Raw genomic sequence first — 16,321 nt, forward strand, 5'->3', positions numbered from 1 at the left:
ATTTAGGGTTTCTATTTATCCTCTAAATCAATGGGTAGAATCTAATACTTTTAAATCGACGGTAGAAACTAAGTTTGAAAATTAATCGGTTTCCCAATGGTTTTTGGTTCGGTTTTCAGGTCAAACCAAAACCAAACCAGTAATGTCGGTTTTTCAACCTTTTTTACCAAACCAATCCAAATCTAAATGGTTTGGTTCGGTTTCTTGCTTATTGGTCTGGTTCGGTCGGTTTCCAACGGTTAACCGACACCATGTTCAGCCCTAGTTAACCATATGTTTTGGGCTCATATGCTAATAGTTTCAAACTTATTAACAATGGGCATGAATACTTCATATATAATGGACCTTATATGTTTATATTTATTAACCAAGACCTTGTCAACCCAATGGACCGGGTCTTGACCAAATAGTTGACCAGACTTTGACTAAACCAATTCGACTCTAATTTGACTTTTTTGACTCAGAAGTACTTGAGCACCATTAAAGAGTCTATGATGTAGAAGTATGTGTGCACAAGTACAATACTTTCGTCATAAAATTCTTCATCTTATGAATATACACCATTCAAAGAGGAAGCCATACCTTCAACATTTCCAAGGCGACATATTAACTTCAGACGATGTAATGCTTTGAAGGAAGTTTGTCGAAACATTCATTTTCTCAAAAATTTGAATGTTCAGTGGGATGTAATCCACTTGTTAAACTATAATGAGTCAATAAATTTGACAGTGATATGTTGTAATTAAAAGCACACCTCACGTTTTGTGGAAAGAAACTCACAAAAGTTTCCATGAGTCAGAGATAATTCTGGATCTAGTAGTAGTGATATAAAATAAATGTATCTATGTATAATGGGACAGAGATATAATTCTGACTCATCTAAATGAAAGTTGCAAATCTTGGTATAAGCATTTTACTAAGAATGGTACAAGCGTTGCAAAGAAAGTATCATATATTGGTAGTCAAATATAAGAGATATAGGGAGTTTAAAGGAAAAATGACTCACTATATTCTTGGAGAAGGTCATATCCTAGCTAGACGTTAACATTAATGGCAACAAGAACTTTGCCAATTTTTCTTATTGTCTATCTTTATTCAATCGAATTCGTATGGTTAGATTATATATTTTGCATGATTTGATCCTAAACTATTGTCTACATGATCGTTTGACCAATATTATATTAGCTAAAATAAAGAATTTTTTTTTTATGCGAAGAATTATATACAGTGTATGCTCTTGTGTAATGAAAAGGATATCATTTTCACGAGACTGAAATCCTCTAAAGCACTTGAGATATACTCAAAAGTACTTGAGTTATAAGGATCAATCGTACATTATGATGAAAAGTATATCATCTTCATGAACGGTAACACACTAAAGTAAGATTTTCATTTGTTACTTAATAAGGTCACACTATTTATTACACGAAACTCTTAAGGAATTTAAATTAGTTGTTGAACTATTTCCTTATAATGTGATTACAAGGATTGGATCATCGGGCGCAGCATTTCTCAAAATTTGTTTTCAAGATAGAACAAAGACGTCGCAAAATCTTTAGATGTACCGAGAGATAATCACACCTTGTTATAACCCGTGCAAATGGATATCATGTGGAACATCACTATGATGAGCATGTAATTGATTGCATCTTTTATAGTCTCTAATATATTTCAGAGAAAATAATGAGTCAATATAATGTTGTAATTCATTATAATATTTGGATTATTGAATCCATATTGACTCGGACGATGAAATTTTGGTGTTTGAGGGTGAAAACAGTTTCTGCTGATTTCGGTAATTTCGAGTGTGTGGGTGAGAAACGAGTCTAAACCTTAAACAATGTACTGCAAGGGAGTACTTTGATTCGAGACATCAATCTGTACAAATCCGTCCTAAACCAAGAAATGGTCGTTCCAGACTTGCTTCGATCACAAAGTGAAGGAGAAGGGTTGGTATTAGGGAAGGAAGCGAAGAGAGTGTTGAGACCAGAATAGTTGATTCTGGAAGAGTAGTTGTTTGACGACTTGTATCAGAAAGTGAAATGCTAGCAGATTGGGAAGCTAACAAGTGATTTCTGAGTGTTGTATTCTCCTGACCAAAAACCCGTGTTTGGTGGAAATAGGTGAGACCTATTTATACAAGTCACAACGAGACGTACCCTGGTCTCGTAAGAAGTGGAAATGGTTGAGTAAATGGAAGAAAGCGGTAACGAGTAACACCTGGAATTGATGTTTCCATAACGAAGGAAAGGTTTCACCATTACTTCTTGTATTTACTGACCGCCTCACTCTTATGACACTTTCCTGTAACGGGCGTAGTGTACGCCGCACGCTGTAAACCGCCAGACCAATACCCTGATGAGCATCCCCATTTTGTGACATGTTTTGATGTCTCGAGTGTTTTCGTGCAAAACGAGTAGAATGTTGCTACGTGTGGCAAGTTAAGATTGAGAGGCTTGCCGGTTCGGTAGCGACCTTCGACGGTCGAGATTTTCCTTTCAATAGGAAGGGTAGCCATTGATTATGTCTACCTTCCACTGGCAGCTAGCGGAGTGGCTGCGTCATGGCTTGCGCATGTTCTGGGCGTGGCCAACTAGGTTTGGTGTCGTGACCAAGAATTGGCACCGTAGCCAAGATATTGCCACAAGTCGTTTGGTGGCAAGCTTGTACGGCTGAGATCTGCATCTCAGGAGGAAGGGTAGCTGTTGATCGTCGCTACCTTTCGTTTGGCAGCCAGCGGCATGGTTGCATGGCCGGCATGGATCGTGCATGCTCTTGGCGCGGCCAAATTAGGGTTTTGGCACCGTGGACAAGAATTGGAATTGGGCCAGAAGTTTCCATGCGTTTGGTGGCTAAATTATATGGCTGAGATTTGCATCTCAGAAGGAAGGGTAGTCGTCGATTGTTGCAACCCTTCGTTTGGCAGCCAGCGGCATGGAGGCATGGCCGGCATGGCTTTTGCATGTTTTAGGCGCGACCAAATTAGGGTTTTGGCATAAACCGTGGAATTTGGCATTGGGCCAGAAGTTTCCATGCGTTTGTTGGCGAACTTGTACGGCTGAGATTTGCATCTCAGAAAGAAGGGTAGCCGTTGATTGTTGCAACTCTTCGTTTGGAAGCCAGCGACATGGAGGCATGGCCGGCATGGCTTTGGCATGTTTTAGGCGCGACCAAATTAGGGTTTTGGCATAACCCGTGGAATTTGGCATTTGTCCAGAAGTTGCCATGCGTTTGGTGGAAAACTTGTACGGATGAGATTTGCGTCTCAGAAGGAAGGGTAGCCGTCGATTGTTGAAACCCTTCGTTTGGTAGCCATCGACATAGAGGCATGGCCGGCATGGCTTTGGCATGTTTTAGGCGCGGCCAAATTAGGGTTTTGGCATAAACCGTGGAGTTTGGAATTGGGATAGAAGTTGCCATGCGTTTGGTGGCGAACTTGTACGGTTGAGATTTGCATCTCAGAAGGAAGGGTAGCCGTTGATTGTTGCAAACCTTCGTTTGGCAGCTAGCGGCATGTAGGCATGACTTTGGCATGGTGGTGCGGCTGGCATGGTATACCTTTGGCACGGAGGTGTGGCTGGCAGGCCGTTGTCATGGTGGTGCGGCTGGCATGGTATGCCGTTGGCGCGGAGATGTGGCTGGCATGGCCGTCATGGTGGTGCGGCTGGCATGGTATGCCTTAAGCGCGGAGGTGTGGCTGGCATGGCTGGCATGCCGTTGGCACGATGGTCCGGCTGACATGGTATGCCTTTGGCACGGAGATGTGGCTGGCATGCCGTTGGCACGGTGGTGCGGCTGGCATAGCATGCCTTTGGCGCTGAGATTTGGCTGGAATGGATGGCATGCCATTGGAACGGTGGTGCGGCTGGCATGGCATGCCTTTGGCGCGGAGATATGGCTGGCATGTCGTTGGCACGATGGTGCAGCTGGCATGGTATGCCTTTGGCGCGGAGATGCGGAAATTAGGGTTTAGCATGTCGAAACCCTAATTAGAATGAACGGCATGCGCGGTTGGCATGCTTGGCTAGCATGCGCGCTTGGCATGTGCGGAGATGATGCCAGTCAATACTGAGGGTTCTATCGTGGAACATAGCATGTATATAAAAAAAAGGTACCCTGGTAATTTTCACGTAAACATATTGAATGGCCCAATAAATGTGCTAGTGGAGATATTGGTACTCTCGGCTTCGTTTTCTTATAGAGTGACGTCACGTTAGACTAAGGTTTTACGATTTTAACCCTAAGCTAAAAACCACCATCAACATTAAGTCCCTTTCTTAGCTCGGAACAGGGGCTTTGTTGCGGGGTAAGCATGAGATGGTGACAGACAAGGAAAAAATCGAAACAGAAAGTCATGAAGGGATGTTCAGGAAGATCCGGCTAACCTTTTTTCGAAGGTAAGGAAAACCTGCGACTCTCGTGTTAGTGTCTTTGCGAAAATTTGGCTTGGAGTGGAGTCGCTTGCAGTGCTTGGCGTAAAGTGAGCCACTGGCATTGCTTGGCTTGGAATGGATCCACTTGTGTCAGATTGTCTTGGAATGAGCCGCTAGCGTTGTATTGGCTTGGAATGGAGCCGTTGGCGTCGGATTGGCTTGGAATGGAGACGCTAGCGCTGCATTGGCTTGGAATGATCCGCCAACGCCGACTTGTCTTAAAACAGAGTCGTTGGCATAGGATTAGCGTGATATGGAGCCGCTGGCGTAGGCTTGGCATGGGCTTTTGTTGGCTCCCGCTCGGTATGCGGACTGTTGGTGCAATCGACTATGGGTGGAGAAGTTGCGCTGGAAGGAAGCAAGCTGCTAGCGCTGGAAAGACGCAAGATGCTAGCACTGGAAAGGATGCAAGCTGCTGGCGCTGGAAGGACGCAAGCTGCTAGCGCTGGAAAGGATGCAAGATGCTGGCCCTGGAAGGACGCAAGTTGCTGGCGCTGGAAGGACGCAAGCTGTTAGCGCTGGAAAGAATGCAAGCTGCTGGCGTTGGAAGGACACAAGCTGCTAGCTCTAGAAAGGATGCAAGTTGTTGGCGTTGGAAAGATGCAATCTGCTGGCGCTGTAAGGGATGCAAGATGCTGGCGCTGTAAGGATGCAAGATGCTAGCGCTGGAAAGGATGCAAGCTGTTGGCACTGGAAAGATGCAAGTTGCTGGCGCTGGAAGGGATGCAAGTTGCTGGCGCTGGAAGGATGTAGGATGCTAGCGCTGGAAAGAACGCAGGCTGCTGATGCTAGAACTTTGGCTACCAAACGGTGGTGATGGCGCTGGAACTTCGGCTATCAAACGGTGGTGATGGCGCCTGACAACTTTGTCTAAATTAGGGTTTGGCATGCCGAAACCCTAATTAGTGCCCTTTACTAAAATCGTTGTACAATTCTCGTACGAACTCGAATTTTGATGGTCCGCCCCTCCATCCTGATCGAAAAATAATTTCTTATCTCCCTACGCGGGAATATTTAGGTTTTGATCTCGTTTAGAAGATGAAAACAACCCGACAGTAAAAACTCAGGAAGAATTCAAGAGGGATGTTGCGGGCCCGAGGTAGCATAGTCGCGCCCAGTCATCTATTCCCGTTCATGGAGCAATAAGGAATCTTTATTTTGTGCAAACTCTAGAAACTTCGTCCGCATGAAAAAGAGGTATCGACCCTTTTCTGTTTTCTGTTGCCCGTCTGGATCCGTGCTTTCGTCTGCAGTGTCTCTCCAGTTGATTCCAAAATTTACGAAACTCTATTGCATTCTTGGGACGGATGGATGAAACATATGCTCGGCAACGATCATGTCAGGGATAATCTTGGAGATTGTGGTTGCGTTGTCGGTCCATCCTTGACTTTAGGTTGTTCAGTGCCTGAACCTTCTGATCGCGATGACAATATGCTGTGGATGCTTGTATGGTCTAAATCTTCCGGAGCCACTGGATGAAATAGATGAGTTGGGAAACGTTCTGTTGATGATGTGCTGCTATCAAGTCTTTAAGGACTTTGTTCCAAGCAACATCCTCCGAACCATCTTCTGAATCTTGGACTATCATATGGAATGGGATGCGGTGAGCAGTCCCCAGTTATACTTCTGTTAGATTCGATGGCACGGCCGAATATGTGAATGTATCTTTGTGGCGTGATTTTGGAGTCTTCAATGCACATGTACGGCTTCATGTTGAGAAATCTCTGCTTCTTTTAAAACTTCAACAGTGATGATGTTGAAATCAGAAATAACCTGGTTGAGGGGAGTGAAAGCGTCTCATCCTGGTAGTCCCCATGTGTAGCCTACTTTCATTGCATTGCCTTGAATCCACGTCCACGGGATTTATACAAGCTTATTGTACTCTTCTGGATGTGACGCTGGGATGCCCAGAATATCACATGGACGAAATATTCTCGATAGGGAAGAGGTAGAAATGAGAGAGTTATGCTGTTTATCGTGGCTCCCTCTGTTTCTTCAAGAAAATGTTTCAGCCGCGTCTCTGGAGTTATCTCATGAATCTTTGATGGTCGTCGGGATGGACCGCGATGAGCAGTCCTCAGTCACACTTTTCTTCAGTTTCTGAAGTTGTTTCCTCTTAAGCAGGCTTGGGATCCTCCGCGGCCTCGTAAAGTGTTGCAGGCGTCTTCTAGACAGAGTGGTGATGGTACTCTTACGCTATACCCTTGAAGAGTAGATGGCCTTGTCGTGCCTATGACCTTTTAGTTGACCGTGTCTTCTGATATTTGACAGTGTTTTAGTGATTGTTTCCATGGTGAAGCTCTGGCTGGTATCACGAGCGGCAACGGTTCTTGGTAGCAGATGTGACCAGAAGGAACTACATCGTCGTGGGAACAAAGTAGGTTGGATGGATGCGTAAGCGGGAAAACCTTCCATGACCACGAGCTTTGACGGGGTGTATCAAAAGGTGGCCACGACTACGAAAATTGGCTGGCTGCGATCATGATCCTTGACAGGGGGAGCGGTATCCACGAGCACAAACCTTGGTAGGAATAAGGCGTTGAAGAGGATTCGTCTCTTGGAGAGGACGTTGAAACTTATGGAGAAAAACGCTGGAGATTCGGCTTCGGATCCTGGAGTGAACATTGAAGCGGAGCCGCTGCTGGAGGACGTTGAAGTGGAACGACTTCTGGAGAGAACGTTGAAGCGTAGCCGTTGCTGGTTGACGTTGAAGCGGAGCCGCTGATGGAGGGCGTTGAAGCGGAGCCGCTGCTTGAGGACGTTGAAGCGGAGCGACTTCTGGAGAGAACGTTGAAGCGTCTCCTTATCTTCGATTGACGACATGTGCAATGTGACTGGCCACACCGTCTCCGAGGATGTAATCTAAAGATGGAAGTTCCATCATGACATGTGCGTAGACTATAAGTTCAACGCTCCCTGGTTTTTTGAGGGTTTTACCGAGATCCAAAAGTTGCAGGCCGAGGAGATCAAAGTCCCTTCCGCGGATGTGATCAAACAACATGAAGCGGAAATCGAAAGGTTGTCCAAAAAGTTGAAGCTGAAACGGGGCGGCTCTCCAAAGCACGAAGGAGGCTTTTTCTAAGAAGAGAAAGACATTGCTGAATGGCTTCCCTTGAATGTACTTCTGTCTTCTGAACTTCTTTTGCTTAGGGTTTTTTTTTGAAAAGCAAACGAAACGCCTAGTTTATGGTTTGGTTTTTTGTATTTTTGGGTTGATAGATAATTGTTACCTATGAGGGTTTTGGATTATTATTTGGAATGAACTGTTTCTAGAATAATGCCATTTTTTATTATGATTGTAAGTAACACAAATATTCCAGGAGAGTCATGGAACCATGAGTGTTGTATGACTGTGGAAAGTATAGGATGAAATTCGAGGATAACATGGATATCGGTTTCTATATTAGTGTGGAAACTTGAAGTAATAGATTATGCACTTTGTCTAAAAAGACTTACTCGTTTCCAGGGTCTCCCCAAAAAACGGATCTTCCGGGCATAAGTCTGAGTTTTGTGGGCGGCGCCGCCGTTACTGTGAGAAGTCCCCAGTCATTTCTTGTCGTGTGATAAACTGATCCGTCTGGTAACTGAGTCGTCGATCCCAGCGCGGAACATTTTATTCTACCATCTTGTGATCTGGGTTGAAGAATGAAATCTGGAATTAGAAATTGACATTGTAACCGAGAGATTAATCTCCCACTGTGGTCGCCAATTGTTTGAGGGTGAAAACAGTTTCTACTGATTTCGGTAATTTCGAGTGTGTGGGTGAGAAACGAGTCTAAACCTTAAACAATATACTGCAAGGGAGTACTTTGATTCGAGAGATCAATCTGTAAAAATCCGGCCTAAACAAAGAAATGGCTGTTCCAGACTTGCTTCGGTCACAAAGTGAAGGAGAAGGGTTGGTCTTAGGGAGGGAAGCGAAGAGAGTGTTGAGACCAAAATAGTTGATTCTGGAAGAGTAGTTGTTTGATGACTTGTATCAGAAAGTGAAATGCTAGCATATTGGGAAGCTAACAAGTGATTTCTGAGTGTTGTATTCTCCTGACCAAAAACCTGTGTTTGGTGGTGTTTGAGGGTGAAAACTATGCTGATTTCGATAATTTCGCGTGTGGGTGAGAAACGAGTCTAAACCCTAAACAATGTACTGCACGAGAGTACTTTAGATTCGAGATATCAATCTGTACAAATACGGCCTAAACCAAGAAATGGTCATTCCAGACTTGCTTCAGTCACAAAGTGAAGGAGAAGGGTTGGTCTTAGGGAGGGAAGCGAAGAGAGTGTTGAGACCAGAATAATTGATTTCTGGAAGAGTGGTTGTTTTACAACTTGTATCAGAAAGTGAAACGTTAGCAATGTGGGAAGCTAACAGGTGATTTCTTAGTGTTGTATTCTCCTGACCAAAAACTTGACCTTTGGTGGAAATAGGTGAGACCTATTTATACAAGTCGCAACAAAAACGTACCCAGGTCTCGTAATAAGTGGAAACGGTTGAGTAAATGGAAGAAAGCAGTAACGGGTAACGCCTGGAATTAATGTTTCCATAATGAAGGAAACGTTTCACCATTACTTCCTGTATTTACTAACCGCCTCACTCTTATGACACTTTCTTGTAACGAGCGTAGTGTACGCCGCACGGTGTAAACCGCCAGACCAATACCCTGATGAGCATCCCCCAGTTTGTGACATTTTTTGATGTCTCAAGTGTTTTCTTGGAAAACATGTAGCACGTTGCCATTTTTTGACAAGTTAAGATTGAGAGGCTTGCCGGTTCGGTGGTGACTTTCGACGGCCGAGATTTCACATCTTGAGAGGAAGGTTAGCCGTTGATTGTAGTTACCTTCCGTTGGTAGCCAATGGCATGGCCACAGTGCTGGCATGGCTTGCGCATGCTCTTAGCGTGGCTAATTAGGGTTTGGTGTCGTGACCAAAGAATTGACATAGCTAAGTATGTGCCGTGGACAAAGAGTTGGCAGCGTAGCCAAAGGTTGCCACAAGTCGTTTGGTGGCAAGTTTTTACGGCTAAGATCTGCTTATCAGGAGGAAGGATAGTCGTTGATTGTTACAACCTTACGTTTGGCAGCCAGTGGCATGGAGGCATGGCCGACATGGCTTTGGCGTGGCCAAATTAGGGATTTGGCACCGTGTCCAAGAGTTGGCATCGTAGCCAAGAGGTTTCCACAAGTCAATTGGTGGCAAGTTTGTACGGCTGAGATCTGCATGTCAGGAGGAAGGACAGTCGTTGATTGTTGCCACCTTCCATTTGGCATCCAGAGGCATGGAGGCATGGTCGGCATGGCTTTGGCATGGCCAACTTAGGGATTTGGAAACGTGGCCAAATTAGGGTTTTGGCGCCGTGACCAAGAGTTGGCACCGTAGCCAAGAGGTTTCCACAAGTCGTTTGGTGGCAAGTTTGTACGGCTGAGATCTACATCTCAGGAAGAATGACAGCCGTTGATTGTTTCCACCTTCCGTTTGGCAGCCAACGGCATGGAGGCATGGCCAACTTAGGGCTTTGGCATCATGGCCAAATTAGGGTTTTGGCACCGTGTCCAAGAGTTGGCACCATAGCCAAGATATTTCCGCAAGTCGTTTGGTGGCAAGTTTGTACGGCTGAGATCTGCATCTCGAGAGGAAGGACAGCCGTTGATTGTTGCAACCTTCCGTTTGGCATCAGCGGCATGGAGGCATGGACGACATGGCTTTGGCTTGGTTTAGGCGCGGCCAATCTAGGATTTTGGCATTGGGCCAAAATTTTCCATGCGTTTGGTGGCGAACTTGGACAGCGGAGACTTGCATCTCAGAGGGAAGGGTGGACGTTGATTGTTGTAACCCTTCGTTTTGGTAGCCAGCGGCATGGAGGCATGACCGACACATCTTTGGCATGGTTTAGGAGCGGACAAGCTAGGATTTTGGCATAGTTTTAGGCGCGGCCAAAATGAGGGTTTTGGCAAAGTTCAGGGGCGACCAAAATTAGGGCTTGGCATTGGGCCAAAAGTTGCCACGTGTTTGGTGGCGAACTTGGACGGTTGAGATTTGCATCTCAGAGGGAAGGGTGGCCGTTGATTATTGCAACCCTTCGTTTTGGCAGCCAGCGGCATGAAGGCATGGACGACATGGCTTAGGCGCGGCCAAGCTAGGATAGTTTTAGGCGCAGCCAAAATTAGGGTTTTGGCATAGTTCAAGCGCGGCCAAAATTAGGGCTTGGTATTGGGCCAAAAGTTGTCACGCGTTTGGTGGCGAACTTGGACGGCTGAGATTTGCATCTCAGAGGGAAGGGTGGCCGTTGATTGTTGCAACCCTTCGTTTTAGCGGCCAACGACATGGAGGCATGGCCGGCATGGATTTGATGCGGAGATGTGGCTGGCATGGCATGCCGTTGGCACGGTGGTACGGATGGCATGGTTGGCATGCCTTTGGCACGGAGATGTGTCTGGAAAGACATGCCTTGGGCACTGTGGTGCGGCTGGCATGGTTGGCATGCCTTTGGTGCAGAGATGTTGCTGGCATGGAAGGTGTCACACCTACAAATGTCCTTGTCAAATTTTTCGTGAAAGTATAACCCGGCAATACAATGGTTCAATGATCTATTATCACCCACTTGTATTTCAGCCTTATAAGTTTTACACCTTTGCAAACAACCAACTCTACCAAGACTATGCAACGGAAGACTTACTTATATTTTCTCTACCAAGCAATGTAGCCCATACTACAAAGAGGTTCCTGCCATGTTAATGCCACACAGAAATAAAGGGAGCAACTTCGAATCAACTCACTTTATTAGCTTAAGGGGAAGATTACAAAATCAGTCCAACCAATGGACTTACAAGCTTATTGGCTTGTAAGCTAACAATGTATAAGCCAACAACTCACTTTGTTAGCTTATTACCAAGGCACAACGTATAAGCCAACAACTCAGTTTATTAGCTTGAGGGGAAGATTAAAAAATCAGTCCAACCAGTGGACTTACAAGCTTATTCTCTAAGCCTACAACAAACTCACTCTCTACTGCAAAATGGTTCCTCAACACTTGAAATATTGAACAACCTGTCTACAAGGGGTTTTATGGATATTTATACTGCCAAGAACCAGGGCCAATACGTATGCAACTCTGTTGCACGCCCCATGAACAACCATATGTCCATGGGAAGTTCCGTAACCTCCACAACTTACTTTTAAACTGCTAACTTTTGTGCTGGCACTCTGAAAACGCGCCACACATATCTTGGAAGGTTAGGACATGCCAAACTCGGTTACAAAGCCTCTTTGTAACCGTCTCTAACTTTCTCACATGCTTTGGCATGCTTGTGATGCACCCACACTCGCATCTGGCACTTAAGCTCAAGTCCCACAACATCGCGACGTGCAACTCTGGCTATGTAAATGTTTGGCATGCTCGTGCAACTCTGCTTGCACTCTTGCCACACCTTCAACAATGATTACACTTCACTCACTCTTGGCCTCTGCCGAGCATTTGGCATTGGTAATGCAACATGCTACTTGCATGTCTGCCAAGTACATGCCACTTGCATATTTTCCAAGTACATGCCACTTTCATTCTTAGCTTATTTGGATGCCAACATCCAAATACTATGCCACTTGAGTCTTGACTTGCTTAGTTCAGCTTCATGCTTCATATGCATTACTTGCATCTCGTTTGGCGAGAAATAATCACCAATGGCATGTTTGGCATCACCATTGATGCACATGCACAGTCCAAGCCTTGGCCAAATCTTAGGACCGTGCCAAATCCATTCCATGACTTTGCATATCATCCTTTATTCCTTCCTTGAGCTTGGCTAACTCTGAATAAGGATATGCAACACTATCGCATAATGTTGCATGTGCCAAGTAACCTTTCTTGTCTCATCCATCTTGGCGCTACATTTTCGGATTATGCAGCTCCATCTGCCAGGTTACAAATTTCGTAACACAACATAATTGTGCGCCACTATGCTGGCCGGTCATAGCAGGCCATTGGCACAGTGGTGCGGATGGCATGGTTGGCATGCCTTTGGCGCGGAGATGTGGCTGGCATGGCATGCCATTGGCACGGTGGTGCGGCTGGCATGGTCGGCATGCCTTTGGTGCGGAGATGTGGCTGGCATGGCATGACATTGGCACGATGATGCGGTTGGCATGGTTGACATGCCTTTGGCGCGAAGATGTGGCTGGCATGGCATTCCATTGGCACGGTGGTGCCGCTGACATGGTCGGCATGCCTTTGGCGCGGAGATGTGACTGGCATGGCATTCCGTTGGCAATTTTGGCTAGCATGCGTGGCTAGCATGTGTAGAGATGACGTCAGTCAGTACCGAGGGCTCTGTCGTGGAGCATGGAATATACATAAAAAAGGTACCCCAGTAATTTTACGCAGACATGTTGAATGGTTCAATAAATGTTCTAGTGGCGAAATTATTACTCAAGTGTGACGTCACTGTTTGACTAAGGTTTTACGATTTTAACCCTAAGCTAAAAACCACCATCAATATTAAGTCCCCTGCTTAGCTCGGAACAGGGGCTTTGTTGCGAGGTAAGCATAAGATGGTGACAGACAAGGACAAAATCGAAACGGCAAGTCAGGAAGATATGGTCAGGAAGATACGTCTAACCTTTTTCGGGAGATAAGGAGAATTCGTGATTCTTGTGTTGGTTGCTTTGTGTAGGTTTTTCTCGTGGTGCTGCTAGATAGGCCGTGGAGTGGTTGGCGTTGCTGGATTGGCTTGGCAAGCCGTTTGCATGGTATGGCTTAAAACGGATCCACTGGCGTTGTTCGGCTTCGAATGGGAGCCGCATGTATTGTGCGGATTGGAATGGAGCCGCAGGCATTGTACTGGCTCGGAATGGAGCTGCCAGCGTTGTATTGGCTTGGAACAGGGCCGTTAGCGTAAACTCGTCGTGGGCGCTGGCTTGGGCTTGGCATGGCATGAGCGTTGGAATGATCTTGGCATGGCGTGAGCATTGGCGTGGGCTTGGCATGGCGTGAGCGTTGGCATGGGCTTGGGCACTGGCTTGGTGTGGCGTGGGTGCTGGCATGGCGCGGCGTTGGCTTGGCGCAGCGCTGGCTTGGCGTGGGGCGGATTATTGGTACCGTGGAGCTTGTACACGTCCTTGTGCTAGATGTAAAGCGGCAAGCATATTCCAGGTATGTATTCCAGCGTTTCTCTTTCCATTTTTTTTTTGTACTGGTGCAACCCTAGCCATAGGTGTATCTTCCATGAACTTGTAGAAATATTTCAAGTGTGAACACCACAGTAATGTTAGCCACCTCAATTATTATGCAAAATAGGCATGCACGGGCAGGTGACTGCCACCAATTCCTTTCCCACGAAAAACCTAGTTTTTAGGGTTTCCTCCTTTTCCTTGGGGTGAACGTGTGCATATTTTCTACGGTGGGTGCGCGCTTTCTTGTCCAGGTGCATACTTTCCACTACAAGGTACGACTTTGGCAATGAGAGTGCTTTCCGCGGCAACGTAGGGTTTGCCAGTCCACCATTTCTTCGGTTATGAGCGTTATGACTTGCAATTTAAAACAGATTGGTTCGCGTCCAAAATGGATTCTCCGTTGTTGATAAAGTAGTTTTCATGCACTTTGTAGTAACTTCTCTTCGTACCCCTTTCTTTGGTGTAGTTGAAAGCGTAAGTATCTTAAGAAGGTTTCGTTAGGATGTCGCCTAAGAAAATCCCTGCCGCAGCTTTGAAATTTGAAAAATATTGGCAGCTCTAGGCCAAACATGGATGATGAATTTTTCACAACGTCCGCAACAGCTAGGAGAAATCATCCTAAGTTAGTGCCCGTCCTTCTGAACGGTCCAGAAGGTGAAGGAGACACCCATTCGGTTCGACCAGGTTGTGTAATACGATTTTTCCTTCAGAGGCAAGAGTATCCTGCTTCTTCCATTGACTTCAGAATCTGTCAGAGTCCGTTGCGTTCTTTCGCAAGTGGATGTAATTCATGATAAGTCAGGACTGTGTAAAAGCAAATTTGATCAAAGCGCAAATCATTAGCGCTGTCACAGCTTCTGCGGTGCTTCAAATTAGGAAAGATATCCCGAGCTTAGTTGCTTTCGTTTCTCGACGGTGTCCAGATATTCACACAACCATATGCAGGTGGGGTGAAATGACTGTCTCTTTGGAAAGCGTGGCTGTCTTGCTGAACCTTCCCATAACAGGGAATCTTGATATCACCTTGTCTGAAGATGAAAAAAAAAATGCACGCTGCTCTCATTGAGAAGTCAAAAGGTTTTGTTCGGAAGGAAAACGAGACGAGGTGTTTCTACAGCTGGTGGGTGTCTCAATGGTTCCCAGATGAGTCAGAGCCAAACCAAAAGAATAATACGCTTCATGTCGCAGCATTCTTGGTTCTTTGGTTATCCAGGGACATTTTTGACGACGGATATTTGGATCATCTGGTTGTGGAAATGCGTGCTTCAAACGGCTACATGAAAGTGGACTTGTACGTCCATGTTGCTTTTCTTCAAACGTGGTTGTGGGAGCATTTAGAGAAGTGTGCTCCCAAACCGCTGGCTTTACTTCCCAAGTCTTGAGGTGGTTCTAGGATACTTCGCTGGGTGAACAGGCGCCCAAGATCTGGCTCGAACCTAGTTGACTTCCTTGACAACTCCTACACAATAAACTTTCGTCCATGGGCTCCGGTGTACAGCTCCATAGTTCAAATATACACTTTTGTCTCTGTTCCGAATACATCTTTACTTTCTGAAAAGAATACGAGCATTGGCGAGGTTGTGTTCATGCGAAGTTGCACGCCTGGTTATGTAACGTCTTTCTTTCGAGGATCTTGTCAGGAAGTCTCTTACAACATTGACAGGGCGGCTCGACATATGGGATTTGACCAAGGGGTCCCTTTCCCTCGTCAGTCGGCCGTTCCAGAAAACTTGTTACCAGCTGCTTTTGATGCTAGTTCTCTTGCGCCGGGTATAAGTCTTCCCTTCTTGCTCTCGGCACGAAATCCGACAACAACTTCCAAGTATAACATATTATGGCACGACGAGTTCCTTTCCATTCATGGATTCGTGAATGATGTAGTGAAGAATACCTGTGGTAAGCCTTTTGCTGCAACTTTAGCAAGACATCCATTGTTAAGGGATCCTTCCTCGCCCAAACGGAATTCTCCTAACACGAAAACGGACAGTCCCCAAAAGAAGGAGCGAAGGTCGAAAGATTGCGCGGGTGGTTTTCGACCAGATTCAACGACCCTTGTGACTTTCAGTTCTTCCAATGTTCGGGTATGTATTCTTTTTCTTGCCCACTCAGTCGGATTGCACAGTTCTTTCGTTACTGAAAATCTTTCCTTATTCCTTAACCAGGGCGTGAACGCCTTTTCCCATCTTGCACGTTAGTCATAAAACGGTGGCTCTCGCAGCAGAGGGTGTCAATGCTCAGCCTCAGAGAACGGCGGCTCTCGCGGAAGAGGGTGACAATGCCGAGCCTTCTAGCGGTGAAGAAGAGCTCGAAAAGGAGGGAAGCTCGGAATCTAGTGATGATGAAAATAACTCTTCCAACAGCAGCACTGAGTCTTCTTCTAGTCAGTCTGAAAGTGAATCAGTGAGTCTTCCAAGCGTTCTTCTTCTTCCTTTCTCTTTTTTTTTTTTTTGAAAAATGTCTAAACCACGATATCGCATGGAGAACCCGCTACTGAAGATGGCCCCGAGGCGGAAAACCGTGGAGATACAGCTTTGTCTCCATCCGTGGCAGCTGCGCCTGGCGGCCCGTAAATGGAGGTCGATCAAGATGAAGATGTTATTGCGGCTCAAGTACAGGAGACTTCTCCAGCGACCGCTGGCGCCATTGTAGTTAGGAATCCCTTTCCAGTTGCCGGTTCGGTTGTGGGTTCCGTTTTCGCTCCTCCATACTTAGTTTCTTATCCAGAT

The sequence above is a fragment of the Papaver somniferum genome, unplaced genomic scaffold (genome assembly GCF_003573695.1).
Source record: "Papaver somniferum cultivar HN1 unplaced genomic scaffold, ASM357369v1 unplaced-scaffold_118, whole genome shotgun sequence".
NCBI classification, from domain to species: Eukaryota; Viridiplantae; Streptophyta; class Magnoliopsida; order Ranunculales; family Papaveraceae; genus Papaver; species Papaver somniferum.